This window comes from Ambystoma mexicanum, chromosome 5q, assembly GCF_040938575.1.
Source record: "Ambystoma mexicanum isolate Mex_15411 chromosome 5q, UKY_AmexF1_1, whole genome shotgun sequence".
NCBI classification, from domain to species: Eukaryota; Metazoa; Chordata; class Amphibia; order Caudata; family Ambystomatidae; genus Ambystoma; species Ambystoma mexicanum.
The window spans coordinates 527,800,732-527,814,856 of record NC_090933.1 but is presented as its reverse complement, the minus strand read 5'-3'; the positions used below and the strand labels follow the sequence as shown (position 1 = coordinate 527,814,856).

Here is a 14,125-nt window from a genome sequence, read left to right as displayed (position 1 = left end):
CTCCAGCGCTGGTCCTTTGGCTGCAGGCGGCGTGTCAGCGGCCTAAAACAGCAAGAAATAGCGAGAGAAATAAAGTGAGAAGCAAGCACCTTTTCAATTGGGCTCTCGGGTCTATGGGACTGGCGTGCAGCCTCTTGATCACAAGCGCAGGTCCAGCGTGAAAGGGCGTGGCAGTGGAGTCACTCTGCTATTAATACCTGGTTGGCCAATCCTCGTTGCAATGGATGGCCATCTGCAGCTTTACTTGTAGCTCCACTGAAGGTATTTTGTTTTGGGCAAAGGGGTGAGATTGTGATTTCCCCTGCGGCAGATGAAGAGAAAGGGCTTTATGCACTACAGGTCCCTGGACAGCCAAGCAAGTGTGAGCCGGAGACTGTGCTTCAGCTCTGAAGCAGTGTATCGAGAGCCTTCGATGAGGAGGGGAATTACCTCAGATGGTAGAGCGCTCGCTTAGCATGCGAGAGGTAGCGGGATCGATGCCCGCATTCTCCAGCAAGACGCTTTTTCTTCATTTTCACTATTTTATTCAAAACTCGCCAATCGTCGCAAATAAAGTCATGTGCTCGCTTCTGTTTTTTTTACTATCATCCTAAAAGTCTTCCGTCCACTTTCTGCTATCCCAAAGAGTCATCCGCGCGAGGGCCGGCAACAGGCGTGATACTGTGCAACAGGCGCATTGCATGGCATTGGTGACATATTCAGGAAATTCCACTTTGATGCCACCCAGGGCTGTTAACCTTTTATTTCAGTTCAATACGATGCTTCGAATAATTGGTTCAAAGTGCGCAGCCTTTGCTCTTTTATTTCGTTTTCATCGGAGCAGGTCGGAGCTGGCAGAAGAGTGAGCCCTGTCTGCAGGAGCTCTGATTCCAGAAAGCATATTTTCCCTGTCTTTCTTACCACTCATCTGTGTCTCTTCGCTGACATGAGGGGTTGCTACACTCTGCAGTCTCCCGGCATTTAAAGTCTGCTACCAGCAGAGCACGTTCTGGACTTCACAGCGCCCAGCAAAGTACTAGCCTGCGCCCACCCCCTACTACCGCAAAAACCTTTTGCATGCTTTGGCAGAAGTGTGAACAAAATGCCACGAACCACCCCAGATGGGACTCGAACCCACAATCCCTGGCTTAGGAGGCCAGTGCCTTATCCATTAGGCCACTGGGGCCACTCGACAGAGAAGGGGAAAGTTCTTTCTTTTCCTCTTCTCTCACTGGAGTCACGGGTACTGGCCCACTGAAAAGGGCAAGTTGGCTCACGTCCAAAGCTGCAGTGTCCCAGCACACGCGGGCAAAAGGCACCTGCTTGCACTCGGCTGGACACTTCCGCTTTATGGGACACACGATGGAAAGTGGACTCAATTCCCAGACCTAACTCTTACCTGTTTGGTATTCTGACGCTCGATTGTAAAATATGGCCAGCTGGTAAAAATGACAAAGGGCACTGCAGCGCTGGTCCTTTGGCTGCAGGCGGCGTGTCAGCGGCCTAAAACAGCAAGAAATAGCGAGAGAAATAAAGTGAGAAGCAAGCACCTTTTCAATTGGGCTCTCGGGTCTATGGGACTGGCGTGCAGCCTCTTGATCACAAGCGCAGGTCCAGCGTGAAAGGGCGTGGGAGTGGAGTCACTCTGCTATTAATACCTGGTTGGCCAATCCTCATTGCAATGGATGGCCATCTGCAGCTTTACTTGTAGCTCCACTGAAGGTATTTTGTTTTGGGCAAAGGGGTGAGATTGTGATTTCCTCTGCGGCAGATGAAGAGAAAGGGCTTTATGCACTACAGGTCCCTGGACAGCCAAGCAAGTGTGAGCCGGAGACTGTGCTTCAGCTCTGAAGCAGTGTATCGAGAGCCTTCGAGGAGGAGGGGAATTAGCTCAGATGGTAGAGCGCTCTCTTAGCATGCGAGAGGTAGCGGGATCGATGCCCGCATTCTCCAGCAAGACGCTTTTTCTTCATTTTCACTATTTTATTCAAAACTCGCCAGTCGTCGCAAATAAAGTCATGTGCTCGCTTCTGTTTTTTTTACTATCATCCTAAAAGTCTTCCGTCCACTTTCTGCTATCCCAAAGAGTCATCCGCGCGAGGGCCGGCAACAGGCGTGATACTGTGCAACAGGCGCATTGCATGGCATTGGTGACATATTCAGGAAATTCCACTTTGATGCCACCCAGGGCTGTTAACCTTTTATTTCATTTCAATACGATGCTTCGAATAATTGGTTCAAAGTGCGCAGCCTTTGCTCTTTTATTTCGTTTTCATCGGAGCAGGTCGGAGCTGGCAGAAGAGTGAGCCCTGTCTGCAGGAGCTCTGATTCCAGAAAGCATATTTTCCCTGTCTTTCTTACCACTCATCTGTGTCTCTTCGCTGACATGAGGGGTTGCTACACTCTGCAGTCTCCCGGCATTTAAAGTCTGCTACCAGCAGAGCACGTTCTGGACTTCACAGCGCCCAGCAAAGTACTAGCCTGCGCCCACCACCTACTACCGCAAAAACCTTTTGCATAAGTGTGAACAAAATGCCACGAACCACCCCAGATGGGACTCGAACCCACAATCCCTGGCTTAGGAGGCCAGTGCCTTATCCATTAGGCCACTGGGGCCACTCAACAGAGAAGGGGAAAGTTCTTTCTTTTCCTCTTCTCTCACTGGAGTCACGGGTACTGGCCCACTGAAAAGGGCAAGTTGGCTCACGTCCAAAGCTGCAGTGTCCCAGCACACGCGGGCAAAAGGCACCTGCTTGCACTCGGCTGGACACTTCCGCTTTATGGGACACACGATGGAAAGTGGACTCAATTCCCAGACCTAACTCTTACCTGTTTGGTATTCTGACGCTCGATTGTAAAATATGGCCAGCTGGTAAAAATGACAAAGGGCACTCCAGCGCTGGTCCTTTGGCTGCAGGCGGCGTGTCAGCGGCCTAAAACAGCAAGAAATAGCGAGAGAAATAAAGTGAGAAGCAAGCACCTTTTCAATTGGGCTCTCGGGTCTATGGGACTGGCGTGCAGCCTCTTGATCACAAGCGCAGGTCCAGCGTGAAAGGGCGTGGCAGTGGAGTCACTCTGCTATTAATACCTGGTTGGCCAATCCTCGTTGCAATGGATGGCCATCTGCAGCTTTACTTGTAGCTCCACTGAAGGTATTTTGTTTTGGGCAAAGGGGTGAGATTGTGATTTCCCCTGCGGCAGATGAAGAGAAAGGGCTTTATGCACTACAGGTCCCTGGACAGCCAAGCAAGTGTGAGCCGGAGACTGTGCTTCAGCTCTGAAGCAGTGTATCGAGAGCCTTCGAGGAGGAGGGGAATTAGCTCAGATGGTAGAGCGCTCGCTTAGCATGCGAGAGGTAGCGGGATCGATGCCCGCATTCTCCAGCAAGACGCTTTTTCTTCATTTTCACTATTTTATTCAAAACTCGCCAATCGTCGCAAATAAAGTCATGTGCTCGCTTCTGTTTTTTTTACTATCATCCTAAAAGTCTTCCATCCACTTTCTGCTATCCCAAAGAGTCATCCGCGCGAGGGCCGGCAACAGGCGTGATACTGTGCAACAGGCGCATTGCATGGCATTGGTGACATATTCAGGAAATTCCACTTTGATGACACCCAGGGCTGTTAACCTTTTATTTCATTTCAATACGATGCTTAGAATAATTGGTTCAAAGTGCGCAGCCTTTGCTCTTTTATTTCGTTTTCATCGGAGCAGGTCGGAGCTGGCAGAAGAGTGAGCCCTGTCTGCAGGAGCTCTGATTCCAGAAAGCATATTTTCCCTGTCTTTCTTACCACTCATCTGTGTCTCTTCGCTGACATGAGGGGTTGCTACACTCTGCAGTCTCCCGGCATTTAAAGTCTGCTACCAGCAGAGCACGTCCTGGACTTCACAGCGCCCAGCAAAGTACTAGCCTGCGCCCACCCCCTACTACCGCAAAAACCTTTTGCATAAGTGTGAACAAAATGCCACGAACCACCCCAGATGGGACTCGAACCCACAATCCCTGGCTTAGGAGGCCAGTGCCTTATCCATTAGGCCACTGGGGCCACTCAACAGAGAAGGGGAAAGTTCTTTCTTTTCCTCTTCTCTCACTGGAGTCACGGGTACTGGCCCACTGAAAAGGGCAAGTTGGCTCACGTCCAAAGCTGCAGTGTCCCAGCACACGCGGGCAAAAGGCACCTGCTTGCACTCGGCTGGACACTTCCGCTTTATGGGACACACGATGGAAAGTGGACTCAATTCCCAGACCTAACTCTTACCTGTTTGGTATTCTGACGCTCGATTGTAAAATATGGCCAGCTGGTAAAAATGACAAAGGGCACTCCAGCGCTGGTCCTTTGGCTGCAGGCGGCGTGTCAGCGGCCTAAAACAGCAAGAAATAGCGAGAGAAATAAAGTGAGAAGCAAGCACCTTTTCAATTGGGCTCTCGGGTCTATGGGACTGGCGTGCAGCCTCTTGATCACAAGCGCAGGTCCAGCGTGAAAGGGCGTGGCAGTGGAGTCACTCTGCTATTAATACCTGGTTGGCCAATCCTCGTTGCAATGGATGGCCATCTGCAGCTTTACTTGTAGCTCCACTGAAGGTATTTTGTTTTGGGCAAAGGGGTGAGATTGTGATTTCCCCTGCGGCAGATGAAGAGAAAGGGCTTTATGCACTACAGGTCCCTGGACAGCCAAGCAAGTGTGAGCCGGAGACTGTGCTTCAGCTCTGAAGCAGTGTATCGAGAGCCTTCGATGAGGAGGGGAATTACCTCAGATGGTAGAGCGCTCGCTTAGCATGCGAGAGGTAGCGGGATCGATGCCCGCATTCTCCAGCAAGACGCTTTTTCTTCATTTTCACTATTTTATTCAAAACTCGCCAATCGTCGCAAATAAAGTCATGTGCTCGCTTCTGTTTTTTTTACTATCATCCTAAAAGTCTTCCGTCCACTTTCTGCTATCCCAAAGAGTCATCCGCGCGAGGGCCGGCAACAGGCGTGATACTGTGCAACAGGCGCATTGCATGGCATTGGTGACATATTCAGGAAATTCCACTTTGATGCCACCCAGGGCTGTTAACCTTTTATTTCAGTTCAATACGATGCTTCGAATAATTGGTTCAAAGTGCGCAGCCTTTGCTCTTTTATTTCGTTTTCATCGGAGCAGGTCGGAGCTGGCAGAAGAGTGAGCCCTGTCTGCAGGAGCTCTGATTCCAGAAAGCATATTTTCCCTGTCTTTCTTACCACTCATCTGTGTCTCTTCGCTGACATGAGGGGTTGCTACACTCTGCAGTCTCCCGGCATTTAAAGTCTGCTACCAGCAGAGCACGTTCTGGACTTCACAGCGCCCAGCAAAGTACTAGCCTGCGCCCACCCCCTACTACCGCAAAAACCTTTTGCATAAGTGTGAACAAAATGCCACGAACCACCCAAGATGGGACTCGAACCCACAATCCCTGGCTTAGAAGGCCAGTGCCTTATCCATTAGGCCACTGGGGCCACTCGACAGAGAAGGGGAAAGTTCTTTCTTTTCCTCTTCTCTCACTGGAGTCACGGGTACTGGCCCACTGAAAAGGGCAAGTTGGCTCACGTCCAAAGCTGCAGTGTCCCAGCACACGCGGGCAAAAGGCACCTGCTTGCACTCGGCTGGACACTTCCGCTTTATGGGACACACGATGGAAAGTGGACTCAATTCCCAGACCTAACTCTTACCTGTTTGGTATTCTGACGCTCGATTGTAAAATATGGCCAGCTGGTAAAAATGACAAAGGGCACTCCAGCGCTGGTCCTTTGGCTGCAGGCGGCGTGTCAGCGGCCTAAAACAGCAAGAAATAGCGAGAGAAATAAAGTGAGAAGCAAGCACCTTTTCAATTGGGCTCTCGGGTCTATGGGACTGGCGTGCAGCCTCTTGATTACAAGCGCAGGTCCAGCGTGAAAGGGCGTGGCAGTGGAGTCACTCTGCTATTAATACCTGGTTGGCCAATCCTCGTTGCAATGGATGGCCATCTGCAGCTTTACTTGTAGCTCCACTGAAGGTATTTTGTTTTGGGCAAAGGGGTGAGATTGTGATTTCCCCTGCGGCAGATGAAGAGAAAGGGCTTTATGCACTACAGGTCCCTGGACAGCCAAGCAAGTGTGAGCCGGAGACTGTGCTTCAGCTCTGAAGCAGTGTATCGAGAGCCTTCGAAGAGGAGGGGAATTAGCTCAGATGGTAGAGCGCTCGCTTAGCATGCGAGAGGTAGCGGGATCGATGCCCGCATTCTCCAGCAAGACGCTTTTTCTTCATTTTCACTATTTTATTCAAAACTCGCCAATCGTCGCAAATAAAGTCATGTGCTCGCTTCTGTTTTTTTTACTATCATCCTAAAAGTCTTCCGTCCACTTTCTGCTATCCCAAAGAGTCATCCGCGCGAGGGCCGGCAACAGGCGTGATACTGTGCAACAGGCGCATTGCATGGCATTGGTGACATATTCAGGAAATTCCACTTTGATGCCACCCAGGGCTGTTAACCTTTTATTTCATTTCAATACGATGCTTAGAATAATTGGTTCAAAGTGCGCAGCCTTTGCTCTTTTATTTCGTTTTCATCGGAGCAGGTCGGAGCTGGCAGAAGAGTGAGCCCTGTCTGCAGGAGCTCTGATTCCAGAAAGCATATTTTCCCTGTCTTTCTTACCACTCATCTGTGTCTCTTCGCTGACATGAGGGGTTGCTACACTCTGCAGTCTCCCGGCATTTAAAGTCTGCTACCAGCAGAGCACGTTCTGGACTTCACAGCGCCCAGCAAAGTACTAGCCTGCGCCCTCCCCCTACTACCGCAAAAACCTTTTGCATAAGTGTGAACAAAATGCCACGAACCACCCCAGATGGGGCTCGAACCCACAATCCCTGGCTTAGGAGGCCAGTGCCTTATCCATTAGGCCACTGGGGCCACTCGACAGAGAAGGGGAAAGTTCTTTCTTTTCCTCTTCTCTCACTGGAGTCACGGGTACTGGCCCACTGAAAAGGGCAAGTTGGCTCACGTCCAAAGCTGCAGTGTCCCAGCACACGCGGGCAAAAGGCACCTGCTTGCACTCGGCTGGACACTTCCGCTTTATGGGACACACGATGGAAAGTGGACTCAATTCCCAGACCTAACTCTTACCTGTTTGGTATTCTGACGCTCGATTGTAAAATATGGCCAGCTGGTAAAAATGACAAAGGGCACTCCAGCGCTGGTCCTTTGGCTGCAGGCGGCGTGTCAGCGGCCTAAAACAGCAAGAAATAGCGAGAGAAATAAAGTGAGAAGCAAGCACCTTTTCAATTGGGCTCTCGGGTCTATGGGACTGGCGTGCAGCCTCTTGATCACAAGCGCAGGTCCAGCGTGAAAGGGCGTGGAAGTGGAGTCACTCTGCTATTAATACCTGGTTGGCCAATCCTCATTGCAATGGATGGCCATCTGCAGCTTTACTTGTAGCTCCACTGAAGGTATTTTGTTTTGGGCAAAGGGGTGAGATTGTGATTTCCTCTGCGGCAGATGAAGAGAAAGGGCTTTATGCACTACAGGTCCCTGGACAGCCAAGCAAGTGTGAGCCGGAGACTGTGCTTCAGCTCTGAAGCAGTGTATCGAGAGCCTTCGAGGAGGAGGGGAATTAGCTCAGATGGTAGAGCGCTCGCTTAGCATGCGAGAGGTAGCGGGATCGATGCCCGCATTCTCCAGCAAGACGCTTTTTCTTCATTTTCACTATTTTATTCAAAACACGCCAATCGTCGCAAATAAAGTCATGTGCTCGCTTCTGTTTTTTTTACTATCATCCTAAAAGTCTTCCGTCCACTTTCTGCTATCCCAAAGAGTCATCCGCGCGAGGGCCGGCAACAGGCGTGATACTGTGCAACAGGCGCATTGCATGGCATTGGTGACATATTCAGGAAATTCCACTTTGATGCCACCCAGGGCTGTTGACCTTTTATTTCAGTTCAATACGATGCTTCGAATAATTGGTTCAAAGTGCGCAGCCTTTGCTCTTTTATTTCGTTTTCATCGGAGCAGGTCGGAGCTGGCAGAAGAGTGAGCCCTGTCTGCAGGAGCTCTGATTCCAGAAAGCATATTTTCCCTGTCTTTCTTACCACTCATCTGTGTCTCTTCGCTGACATGAGGGGTTGCTACACTCTGCAGTCTCCCGGCATTTAAAGTCTGCTACCAGCAGAGCACGTTCTGGACTTCACAGCGCCCAGCAAAGTACTAGCCTGCGCCCTCCCCCTACTACAGCAAAAACCTTTGCATAAGTGTGAACAAAATGCCACGAACCACCCCACATGGGACTCGAACCCACAATCCCTGGCTTAGGAGGCCAGTGCCTTATCCATTAGGCCACTGGGGCCACTCGACAGAGAAGGGGAAAGTTCTTTCTTTTCCTCTTCTCTCACTGGAGTCACGGGTACTGGCCCACTGAAAAGGGCAAGTTGGCTCACGTCCAAAGCTGCAGTGTCCCAGCACACGCGGGCAAAAGGCACCTGCTTGCACTCGGCTGGACACTTCCGCTTTATGGGACACACGATGGAAAGTGGACTCAATTCCCAGACCTAACTCTTACCTGTTTGGTATTCTGACGCTCGATTGTAAAATATGGCCAGCTGGTAAAAATGACAAAGGGCACTCCAGCGCTGGTCCTTTGGCTGCAGGCGGCGTGTCAGCGGCCTAAAACAGCAAGAAATAGCGAGAGAAATAAAGTGAGAAGCAAGCACCTTTTCAATTGGGCTCTCGGGTCTATGGGACTGGCGTGCAGCCTCTTGATCACAAGCGCAGGTCCAGCGTGAAAGGGCGTGGCAGTGGAGTCACTCTGCTATTAATACCTGGTTGGCCAATCCTCGTTGCAATGGATGGCCATCTGCAGCTTTACTTGTAGCTCCACTGAAGGTATTTTGTTTTGGGCAAAGGGGTGAGATTGTGATTTCCCCTGCGGCAGATGAAGAGAAAGGGCTTTATGCACTACAGGTCCCTGGACAGCCAAGCAAGTGTGAGCCGGAGACTGTGCTTCAGCTCTGAAGCAGTGTATCGAGAGCCTTCGAGGAGGAGGGGAATTAGCTCAGATGGTAGAGCGCTCGCTTAGCATGCGAGAGGTAGCGGGATCGATGCCCGCATTCTCCAGCAAGACGCTTTTTCTTCATTTTCACTATTGTATTCAAAACTCGCCAGTCGTCGCAAATAAAGTCATGTGCTCGCTTCTGTTTTTTTTACTATCATCATAAAAGCCTTCCGTCCACTTTCTGCTATCCCAAAGAGTCATCCGCGCGAGGGCCGGCAACAGGCGTGATACTGTGCAACAGGCGCATTGCATGGCATTGGTGACATATTCAGGAAATTCCACTTTGATGCCACCCAGGGCTGTTAACCTTTTATTTCATTTCAATACGATGCTTCGAATAATTGGTTCAAAGTGCGCAGCCTTTGCTCTTTTATTTCGTTTTCATCGGAGCAGGTCGGAGCTGGCAGAAGAGTGAGCCCTGTCTGCAGGAGCTCTGATTCCAGAAAGCATATTTTCCCTGTCTTTCTTACCACTCATCTGTGTCTCTTCGCTGACATGAGGGGTTGCTACACTCTGCAGTCTCCCGGCATTTAAAGTCTGCTACCAGCAGAGCACGTTCTGGACTTCACAGCGCCCAGCAAAGTACTAGCCTGCGCCCACCCCCTACTACCGCAAAAACCTTTTGCATAAGTGTGAACAAAATGCCACGAACCACCCAAGATGGGACTCGAACCCACAATCCCTGGCTTAGAAGGCCAGTGCCTTATCCATTAGGCCACTGGGGCCACTCGACAGAGAAGGGGAAAGTTCTTTCTTTTCCTCTTCTCTCACTGGAGTCACGGGTACTGGCCCACTGAAAAGGGCAAGTTGGCTCACGTCCAAAGCTGCAGTGTCCCAGCACACGCGGGCAAAAGGCACCTGCTTGCACTCGGCTGGACACTTCCGCTTTATGGGACACACGATGGAAAGTGGACTCAATTCCCAGACCTAACTCTTACCTGTTTGGTATTCTGACGCTCGATTGTAAAATATGGCCAGCTGGTAAAAATGACAAAGGGCACTCCAGCGCTGGTCCTTTGGCTGCAGGCGGCGTGTCAGCGGCCTAAAACAGCAAGAAATAGCGAGAGAAATAAAGTGAGAAGCAAGCACCTTTTCAATTGGGCTCTCGGGTCTATGGGACTGGCGTGCAGCCTCTTGATCACAAGCGCAGGTCCAGCGTGAAAGGGCGTGGGAGTGGAGTCACTCTGCTATTAATACCTGGTTGGCCAATCCTCATTGCAATGGATGGCCATCTGCAGCTTTACTTGTAGCTCCACTGAAGGTATTTTGTTTTGGGCAAAGGGGTGAGATTGTGATTTCCTCTGCGGCAGATGAAGAGAAAGGGCTTTATGCACTACAGGTCCCTGGACAGCCAAGCAAGTGTGAGCCGGAGACTGTGCTTCAGCTCTGAAGCAGTGTATCGAGAGCCTTCGAGGAGGAGGGGAATTAGCTCAGATGGTAGAGCGCTCGCTTAGCATGCGAGAGGTAGCGGGAGAGAGGTAGTGGGATCGATGCCCGCATTCTCCAGCAAGACACTTTTTCTTCATTTTCACTATTTTATTCAAAACTCACCAATCGTCGCAAATAAAGTCATGTGCTCGCTTCTGTTTTTTTTACTATCATCCTAAAAGTCTTCCGTCCACTTTCTGCTATCCCAAAGAGTCATCCGCGCGAGGGCCGGCAACAGGCGTGATACTGTGCAACAGGCGCATTGCATGGCATTGGTGACATATTCAGGAAATTCCACTTTGATGCCACCCAGGGCTGTTAACCTTTTATTTCATTTCAATACGATGCTTCGAATAATTGGTTCAAAGTGCGCAGCCTTTGCTCTTTTATTTCGTTTTCATCGGAGCAGGTCGGAGCTGGCAGAAGAGTGAGCCCTGTCTGCAGGAGCTCTGATTCCAGAAAGCATATTTTCCCTGTCTTTCTTACCACTCATCTGTGTCTCTTCGCTGACATGAGGGGTTGCTACACTCTGCAGTCTCCCGGCATTTAAAGTCTGCTACCAGCAGAGCACGTTCTGGACTTCACAGCGCCCAGCAAAGTACTAGCCTGCGCCCACCACCTACTACCGCAAAAACCTTTTGCATAAGTGTGAACAAAATGCCACGAACCACCCCAGATGGGACTCGAACCCACAATCCCTGGCTTAGGAGGCCAGTGCCTTATCCATTAGGCCACTGGGGCCACTCAACAGAGAAGGGGAAAGTTCTTTCTTTTCCTCTTCTCTCACTGGAGTCACGGGTACTGGCCCACTGAAAAGGGCAAGTTGGCTCACGTCCAAAGCTGCAGTGTCCCAGCACACGCGGGCAAAAGGCACCTGCTTGCACTCGGCTGGACACTTCCGCTTTATGGGACACACGATGGAAAGTGGACTCAATTCCCAGACCTAACTCTTACCTGTTTGGTATTCTGACGCTCGATTGTAAAATATGGCCAGCTGGTAAAAATGACAAAGGGCACTCCAGCGCTGGTCCTTTGGCTGCAGGCGGCGTGTCAGCGGCCTAAAACAGCAAGAAATAGCGAGAGAAATAAAGTGAGAAGCAAGCACCTTTTCAATTGGGCTCTCGGGTCTATGGGACTGGCGTGCAGCCTCTTGATCACAAGCGCAGGTCCAGCGTGAAAGGGCGTGGCAGTGGAGTCACTCTGCTATTAATACCTGGTTGGCCAATCCTCGTTGCAATGGATGGCCATCTGCAGCTTTACTTGTAGCTCCACTGAAGGTATTTTGTTTTGGGCAAAGGGGTGAGATTGTGATTTCCCCTGCGGCAGATGAAGAGAAAGGGCTTTATGCACTACAGGTCCCTGGACAGCCAAGCAAGTGTGAGCCGGAGACTGTGCTTCAGCTCTGAAGCAGTGTATCGAGAGCCTTCGAGGAGGAGGGGAATTAGCTCAGATGGTAGAGCGCTCGCTTAGCATGCGAGAGGTAGCGGGATCGATGCCCGCATTCTCCAGCAAGACGCTTTTTCTTCATTTTCACTATTTTATTCAAAACTCGCCAATCGTCGCAAATAAAGTCATGTGCTCGCTTCTGTTTTTTTTACTATCATCCTAAAAGTCTTCCATCCACTTTCTGCTATCCCAAAGAGTCATCCGCGCGAGGGCCGGCAACAGGCGTGATACTGTGCAACAGGCGCATTGCATGGCATTGGTGACATATTCAGGAAATTCCACTTTGATGCCACCCAGGGCTGTTAACCTTTTATTTCATTTCAATACGATGCTTAGAATAATTGGTTCAAAGTGCGCAGCCTTTGCTCTTTTATTTCGTTTTCATCGGAGCAGGTCGGAGCTGGCAGAAGAGTGAGCCCTGTCTGCAGGAGCTCTGATTCCAGAAAGCATATTTTCCCTGTCTTTCTTACCACTCATCTGTGTCTCTTCGCTGACATGAGGGGTTGCTACACTCTGCAGTCTCCCGGCATTTAAAGTCTGCTACCAGCAGAGCACGTTCTGGACTTCACAGCGCCCAGCAAAGTACTAGCCTGCGCCCTCCCCCTACTACCGCAAAAACCTTTTGCATAAGTGTGAACAAAATGCCACGAACCACCCCAGATGGGGCTCGAACCCACAATCCCCGGCTTAGGAGGCCAGTGCCTTATCCATTAGGCCACTGGGGCCACTCAACAAAGAAGGGGAAAGTTCTTTCTTTTCCTCTTCTCTCACTGGAGTCACGGGTACTGGCCCACTGAAAAGGGCAAGTTGGCTCACGTCCAAAGCTGCAGTGTCCCAGCACACGCGGGCAAAAGGCACCTGCTTGCACTCGGCTGGACACTTCCGCTTTATGGGACACACGATGGAAAGTGGACTCAATTCCCAGACCTAACTCTTACCTGTTTGGTATTCTGATGCTCGATTGTAAAATATGGCCAGCTGGTAAAAATGACAAAGGGCACTCCAGCGCTGGTCCTTTGGCTGCAGGCGGCGTGTCAGCGGCCTAAAACAGCAAGAAATAGCGAGAGAAATAAAGTGAGAAGCAAGCACCTTTTCAATTGGGCTCTCGGGTCTATGGGACTGGCGTGCAGCCTCTTGATCACAAGCGCAGGTCCAGCGTGAAAGGGCGTGGGAGTGGAGTCACTCTGCTATTAATACCTGGTTGGCCAATCCTCATTGCAATGGATGGCCATCTGCAGCTTTACTTGTAGCTCCACTGAAGGTATTTTGTTTTGGGCAAAGGGGTGAGATTGTGATTTCCCCTGCGGCAGATGAAGAGAAAGGGCTTTATGCACTACAGGTCCCTGGACAGCCAAGCAAGTGTGAGCCGGAGACTGTGCTTCAGCTCTGAAGCAGTGTATCGAGAGCCTTCGAGGAGGAGGGGAATTAGCTCAGATGGTAGAGCGCTCGCTTAGCATGCGAGAGGTAGCGGGATCGATGCCCGCATTCTCCAGCAAGACACTTTTTCTTCATTTTCACTATTTTATTCAAAACTCACCAATCGTCGCAAATAAAGTCATGTGCTCGCTTCTGTTTTTTTTACTATCATCCTAAAAGTCTTCCGTCCACTTTCTGCTATCCCAAAGAGTCATCCGCGCGAGGGCCGGCAACAGGCGTGATACTGTGCAACAGGCGCATTGCATGGCATTGGTGACATATTCAGGAAATTCCACTTTGATGCCACCCAGGGCTGTTGACCTTTTATTTCAGTTCAATACGATGCTTCGAATAATTGGTTCAAAGTGCGCAGCCTTTGCTCTTTTATTTCGTTTTCATCGGAGCAGGTCGGAGCTGGCAGAAGAGTGAGCCCTGTCTGCAGGAGCTCTGATTCCAGAAAGCATATTTTCCCTGTCTTTCTTACCACTCATCTGTGTCTCTTCGCTGACATGAGGGGTTGCTACACTCTGCAGTCTCCCGGCATTTAAAGTCTGCTACCAGCAGAGCACGTCCTGGACTTCACAGCGCCCAGCAAAGTACTAGCCTGCGCCCACCCCCTACTACCGCAAAAACCTTTTGCATAAGTGTGAACAAAATGCCACGAACCACCCCAGATGGGACTCGAACCCACAATCCCTGGTTTAGGAGGCCAGTGCCTTATCCATTAGGCCACTGGGGCCACTCAACAGAGAAGGGGAAAGTTCTTTCTTTTCCTCTTCTCTCACTGGAGTCACGGGTACTGGCCCACTGAAAAGG

The 14,125-nt window shown here is 50.5% G+C and overlaps 14 non-coding genes across 14 annotated transcripts; 6 read left to right on the top strand and 8 right to left on the bottom strand.

Annotated features, from left to right (window-relative positions):
* Positions 1–1,092: 1,092 nt before the first annotated feature.
* TRNAR-CCU (transfer RNA arginine (anticodon CCU)) lies at positions 1,093–1,165 on the bottom strand. Its single transcript has one exon. It is a non-coding gene; the product is annotated as a tRNA-Arg (tRNA).
* Positions 1,166–2,522: 1,357 nt separating this feature from the next.
* TRNAR-CCU (transfer RNA arginine (anticodon CCU)) lies at positions 2,523–2,595 on the bottom strand. The gene has a single exon. It is a non-coding gene; the product is annotated as a tRNA-Arg (tRNA).
* A 694-nt stretch (positions 2,596–3,289) lies between these two features.
* Positions 3,290–3,362, top strand: TRNAA-AGC (transfer RNA alanine (anticodon AGC)). Its single transcript has one exon. It is a non-coding gene; the product is annotated as a tRNA-Ala (tRNA).
* Positions 3,363–3,952: 590 nt separating this feature from the next.
* On the bottom strand, positions 3,953–4,025 carry TRNAR-CCU (transfer RNA arginine (anticodon CCU)). Its single transcript has one exon. It is a non-coding gene; the product is annotated as a tRNA-Arg (tRNA).
* A 2,124-nt stretch (positions 4,026–6,149) lies between these two features.
* On the top strand, positions 6,150–6,222 carry TRNAA-AGC (transfer RNA alanine (anticodon AGC)). Its single transcript has one exon. It is a non-coding gene; the product is annotated as a tRNA-Ala (tRNA).
* A 590-nt stretch (positions 6,223–6,812) lies between these two features.
* On the bottom strand, positions 6,813–6,885 carry TRNAR-CCU (transfer RNA arginine (anticodon CCU)). Its single transcript has one exon. It is a non-coding gene; the product is annotated as a tRNA-Arg (tRNA).
* A 694-nt stretch (positions 6,886–7,579) lies between these two features.
* On the top strand, positions 7,580–7,652 carry TRNAA-AGC (transfer RNA alanine (anticodon AGC)). Its single transcript has one exon. It is a non-coding gene; the product is annotated as a tRNA-Ala (tRNA).
* A 589-nt stretch (positions 7,653–8,241) lies between these two features.
* TRNAR-CCU (transfer RNA arginine (anticodon CCU)) lies at positions 8,242–8,314 on the bottom strand. The gene has a single exon. It is a non-coding gene; the product is annotated as a tRNA-Arg (tRNA).
* A 694-nt stretch (positions 8,315–9,008) lies between these two features.
* TRNAA-AGC (transfer RNA alanine (anticodon AGC)) lies at positions 9,009–9,081 on the top strand. Its single transcript has one exon. It is a non-coding gene; the product is annotated as a tRNA-Ala (tRNA).
* Positions 9,082–11,115: 2,034 nt separating this feature from the next.
* TRNAR-CCU (transfer RNA arginine (anticodon CCU)) lies at positions 11,116–11,188 on the bottom strand. Its single transcript has one exon. It is a non-coding gene; the product is annotated as a tRNA-Arg (tRNA).
* A 694-nt stretch (positions 11,189–11,882) lies between these two features.
* On the top strand, positions 11,883–11,955 carry TRNAA-AGC (transfer RNA alanine (anticodon AGC)). Its single transcript has one exon. It is a non-coding gene; the product is annotated as a tRNA-Ala (tRNA).
* A 590-nt stretch (positions 11,956–12,545) lies between these two features.
* TRNAR-CCU (transfer RNA arginine (anticodon CCU)) lies at positions 12,546–12,618 on the bottom strand. The gene has a single exon. It is a non-coding gene; the product is annotated as a tRNA-Arg (tRNA).
* A 694-nt stretch (positions 12,619–13,312) lies between these two features.
* On the top strand, positions 13,313–13,385 carry TRNAA-AGC (transfer RNA alanine (anticodon AGC)). Its single transcript has one exon. It is a non-coding gene; the product is annotated as a tRNA-Ala (tRNA).
* Positions 13,386–13,975: 590 nt separating this feature from the next.
* Positions 13,976–14,048, bottom strand: TRNAR-CCU (transfer RNA arginine (anticodon CCU)). Its single transcript has one exon. It is a non-coding gene; the product is annotated as a tRNA-Arg (tRNA).
* Between the last annotated feature and the right edge of the window lie 77 nt (positions 14,049–14,125).